Raw genomic sequence first — 5,866 nt, 5'->3', positions numbered from 1 at the left:
GGGCATATACTGAAGCATGCGTGTTTCGCATTTCACCCCTGGACGAAGCATTTCAATGCGAAACGCGCATCGGGTGTGATGGGTGCCTGGATAATCCTGACAATTTCAGGTAATGTGTATGACTCCTTTGTCTTAGGGTATGTGGCTATGCTGTTTTCTTGGATGTTCTTTGACATTTATTGTTATTTTGATGCACATACTTGCAACCTTACATAAAGATTGATAATCTTGCTTCATATTACCTTAATGTCATATTTTGGGGATTTTTTTGCATGTGATTTTGCCCTTACAAGAGATTACTATGTTGTGATATTTTGTGTATTAGTTAAGAGATATATATATATATTTTTTTTATATTGTATTTATACTATATCCAGGTCACCCACCTCTTGCTCTCTTTTGTGTTGCTCACTGGTTACTTTTTACATGTAATACCCATTTTTTAAATTTTACTTGTTGCATTTTTATTGAATACTAGCTGAAGAGACCGTCGTTGCCCGGTCCTAGTAACTAACTATAGTTAGTTATAACAAATTATAATGATTATATCTATATATAAAGCTGAGTGTAGAACCCCGCCCACTCTGCATAGCCACATTCATTATAACATCCCACATCATCCCATCAGCCAGAGCTGCTGTACTACTACACCTAATATCCCTCATCATCCCGTCAGACTGAGTTACCGGACTACTACCCCTAATATCCCTCATGGTCCCGTCAACCAGAGCCACTGGACTACTACCCCTAATATCCCACATCATCACGTTAGCCAGAGCCACCGGACTATTACCACTAATATCCCACATCATCCCGTTAGAGCCACTGCGACTACTACCCCTAATATCCCACATCATCCCGTCAAAGCTACCAGACTACTAGCCTTAATATCCCACATCATCCCATCTGCCAGAGCTACTGGACAACTACCACTAATATCCTACATCATCCCGTCACAGCCGCCGGACTACTACCACTAGTATCCCACATCATCCCGTCAGAGCCACCAGACTAATACCCTTAATATCCCACATCATCCCATCAGCCAGAGCCACTGGACTACTACCCCTAATATCCCACATCATCCCGTCAGCCTGGGGTCAGAACCAGAGCGCTGAGTGTAACAGTCCTAACTTCCATACCGGGGATCCTTTAAGAGAGCCTGGGATCAGAACCAGAGTGCTGAGTGGATTTGCCCTGACTTGCATACCAATGATCCCTTTAAAAGAATCCTGGGGTCAGAATCTGAGCGCTGAGAGATTTGCCCTAACTTCCATACAGGAGATCCCTTTAAGAGAGCCTGGGGTCAGTACCAGAGCATTTGAAGGCAATTGCCCTGACTTCCATACCGGGGATCCCTTTAAGAGAGCCTGGGGTCAGAACGAGAACGCTGACTGGAATTGCCCTCACTTCTGTTCCGGGGATCCCTTTAAGAGGGGCCTGGGGTCAGAACCAAATGGCTTAGTGGAATTGCCCTAACTTCCATACCGATGATCCCTTTAAGAGACCCTTGGGTCAGAATCACAGAGCTGAGTGGAACAGTCCTAACTTCCATACCAGGGATCCCTTTAAGAGAGGCCTGGGGTCAGAATCTGAGCGTTTAGTGGAATTGCCCTAATTTCCATACCAATGATCCCTTTAAGAGACCCTGAGGTCAGAACCACAACGCTGAGGGGAACGGTCATAACTTCCATACCGGGGATCTCTTTAAGAGAGGCCTGGGGTCAAAACCAAAGCGCTGGATGGATTTTCCCTGACTTCCATACCAATGATCCCTTTAATAGAAGTCAGAATCAGAGCGCTGAGGGATTTGCCCTAACTTCCATACCGGAGATCCCTTTAAGAGGGAAGATGTGCCTGGAAGGAGGATGTGTTATGGGTATATCGGCATGGGGGGGTGAATCATTTCTGTCATCAGCTCTCTGCTCTTTTCTGGGGGGCAGACAATGGCTGGGAGCTTATGTTTCTGGGGATGCTAGATTTCTCCCACCCGGTCAGTGTCTGCTGAGGTGTTGTGGAGTGGGAAAACTGTTGCTCATAGCAACCAATCTCAGCTCATATTTCATCTATTAAACAGCTCTGGTGAAATGAAAGATGCTTTGTGATTGGTTGGTGATACACACACACATACATTCAATTTTCTATATATATATAGATTTTGTCTAATAAAATATATGTTGCATTTGATTGGTGACTTTATTGGATTATTTTGTTTTGGTGGTGTCTATTGATTGCTTTTTTTCAATATCATAGGTGTATTTTCAGCAGTAATCAGTCAATGATCTGCATTTCAATGATGGTATCATAAATTCCCAGATGTATTGCTCTATATTGAAATAGAAAATGTTACCATCACTCAGTGCCCTTGTTAGATGTGCACTTTTCCAACAAGACAATGATTCAAAACAAACATCTGTTGCATTTCTGAAGAAGAACAGGGCGAAAATGATTCAGTGGCCAAGTGTCTCCAGATCTGAACCCAACCAAAACACCTATGTGGAATTCTGAAGAGACAAGTTGAGCATCACTCTCCAGCCAACATCCAGGCTCTAAAAGAGGTGGTTCTTGAAGAATGTAAAAGAGAGATGTTGCAATATGTTGCCAACTTGTTAATTCTATGCCTAGAAGTACATTTTTGAAATGATTATTGTATTCAATCAGATTTTCATTAAAATCTTACTTTCCAAGGGGGTGTACTAATTTATGCTGAGCACTGTAGATGTGTTTTCAGTCAGTATTTAATGTCAGGTCGAACAAAATCGGCCGACTATAGGGAAAAGTCGGAGGCCGACTGAAACACGAAACCCAATGCAAGTCAATGGGGAAGCAAAGTCGGCAGGGAGTGGAAGACAGTAAACACACCTACAGTGCGCATTTCAATGCCAAAAACATCAATTCTTATTACTGAAGCTTGACAACCTTAATTTACTTCATAATAATAGTTATGCATTGAAAACTGGGGGTTATTTGGCTAAAGTTGTGGGGGGGTAGGGCTGGCTCCAGGTTTTCGTGTGCCCTGGGCCAAAGAGTGTCAGTGCGCTCCTTTAACACATACCACAACTCATGATGCTCCAATATGGCACAGAAATATAGGTATAGTACAATGACAAATACTTCACTGCTTACATGACATGACTGATCTATTTTAAAATTGTAGAATAGCTCAAAAAAAGGACAGTATATATACAGTATTATTGCCACCACATTGTGCGCCATACAGAATAATGAGCCCCATATATTTCTCCATACAGAATAATTGGTCACATATAATGTTCCAAACAGTATATGATGAGCTCCACATAATGCTACAGTATATGATGGTCCCCATGGACGATGCTCCAGTGTGTTATGGGCCCAAATAATGCTCCATATATAATGGGCTCCATTTCTAATGCTCCAGTGTATAATGGGCCCCGTAAATGCTGCTCCAGTGTCTGATGTCCCTAATCTGGAATGCTCCAGTATATGATGGGCCTCATGGATGAAGCTCCAGTGTATGATGGGCCCTAATAATGCTCCATATAAAATGGGCCCCATTTCTAATGCTCCAGTGTATAATGTGCCCCATAGATGCTGCTCCAGTGTCTGATCTGCCCCATTTAGAATGCTCCAGTATATGATGGGCCCCATGGATGATGCTCCAGTGTCTTATGGGCCCAAATAATGCTCCATATATAATGGGTTCCATTTCTAATGCTCCAGTGTATAATGAGCCCCGTAAATGCTGCTCCAGTGTCTGATGTCCCCCATTTGGAATGCTCCAGTATATGATGGGCCTCATGGATGTTGCTCCAGTGTATGATGGGCCCTAATAATGCTCCATATATAATTGGCTCCATTTCTAATGCTCCAGTGTATAATGGGGCCCGTAAATGCTGCTCCAGTGTCTGATGTCCCCATCTGGAATGCTCCAGTATATGATGGGCCTCATGGATGATGCTCCAGTGTATGATGGACCCTAATAATGCTCCATATATAATGGGCTCCACTTCTAATGCTCCAGTGTATAATGGGACCCATAAAGGCTGCTCCAGTGTCTGCTGTCCCTCATCTGGAATGCTCCAGTATATGATGGGCCTCATGGATGATGCTCCAGTGTATGATGGGCCCAAATAACGCTCCATATATATTGCTCCAGTGTATAATGAGCCCCGTAAATGCTGCTCCAGTGTCTGATGACCACCATTTGGAATGCTCCAGTATATGATGGGCCCCATTTTTAATTAACCCAGGCATGGTATGTGAAAAGAGCTCCATGGAGTAATCTGAAGTGTGTGCTGCCGCATCCTTCACTTTTGGTGTGGGTGAAGGACCCAAGGAAAGGGGTTGCTCCTGACCAGAAGCCTGCACTGACGACTCAGTGATTGCATTTTTTTAAACTTCAGAAGAGGAGGCGATAGAGCTGGAGGCTGTTTCAGCAATGTAAGCCACAAACAGTTCCTGATGCTCCAGCTTTAAAAACAGTCTACCTACTCTGAGAAAAGGGAGCCTTACAGGCCTTCCAGAGCTACACCATGATGCAGGCTCAACACCTCCTGCCTTAGCTGATTTAGCTGATATTGTGTTTTTGGCACTACCAGCAGATGCACCACCACCGCCATCAGTACAAAATGGCCCCCCACGCCCATATACGCATCCTCTTCCACCATACTTGCTCATGTTTAGGAATATGGACCCAAAATACCAGCAGATATATGGTACTGTATCAGAAGCATACGACTCTATACAGTCTAGGGATAACAGTAAATCTCCGTATATATTTCGTGAGGCATACACAGATGCTCACAGGCTCAGTATGGAGTACACAATAAAATAAAAAGTTGAAAAAGGGTACAGTATCACCAGATACAAGGTATCTATAGTATAGTGTAAACATTCTGAATCTTCGTATATATTTCAGGAGGCAGACACAAACGCTCTCAGGCCCAGTATGGCTTACACAAGAATGTGAAAAGCTGTAAATGGGTAATGTAACACAAGTGTACAGCTGTATACAGTGTTGGGGTAATCTTAAATCTCCAAATATATTTCCAGAGTAACAGACAAATGTTCACAGGCTCATTATGGATTACACCAGAATCTAAATAGCAAAAAAGGTTACAGTATCAGAAGCATACAGCTGTATACAGTGTTGGCCAAATTTGAAATCTTGGTATATATTTCCAGAGTCACCCTCAGACGCTCACTCAGTCTAGGTTTGACCATAATAAAAAATATTGTAAAAAAGGTACTGGATAACAAGATAGCAAGTATATATATTATAGGGTACAATTGAAATCTCCGTATTGTGAGGTAGCGCTGTCATTTACTTAGGGGATTCTCGCTTGCAACGAACAAAAACCAGTTCCGGCACGGATTTTCCATCAAATCATACAGTCCTTACGGTTTATTCACGCCTCATAAACCAGGACAGCAACTGAAAGTTCACTTCACAGCACAATCAGCATAGCGTCCATGTTAGCAATGTCCTATAGTCACATAAGCTGTGCAGTATTCAATGTGCAGGGTTTCTAGCCCCAAGTTATCTCACCCATGTCCGGGTAACCTCACGGTTCCTTTATCATGCAGCAGGCATTCATTCCCTCCAGGGAACTCTTAGGCACACATCGCCATTGCTCCCAGCCACTTCACAAGTGCTGTCTGGGAGGAAGCTCCATCTCTGCAGGACCTTCCACACTGGACCAACCAGGTCCCAGCATTCACTCCATGTGCCCTACCCTGGCCACATTATATGGTCCATAGCCACGCCCACCAGGTGACGTGACTATGACCTCATCACAGGTCCATCACACCCTCACATAGTCTTTTACTACAGGCGTTTTCAGACACACCCCTGGGTGGGTTTGTAGGTAACTGGCCCGCCCAA

Source organism: Dendrobates tinctorius, unplaced genomic scaffold (genome assembly GCF_039654945.1).
Source record: "Dendrobates tinctorius isolate UK_male_01 unplaced genomic scaffold, ASM3965494v1 ptg000188l, whole genome shotgun sequence".
Taxonomy (NCBI): Eukaryota; Metazoa; Chordata; class Amphibia; order Anura; family Dendrobatidae; genus Dendrobates; species Dendrobates tinctorius.
Note: the sequence above shows the minus strand (reverse complement) of the source record.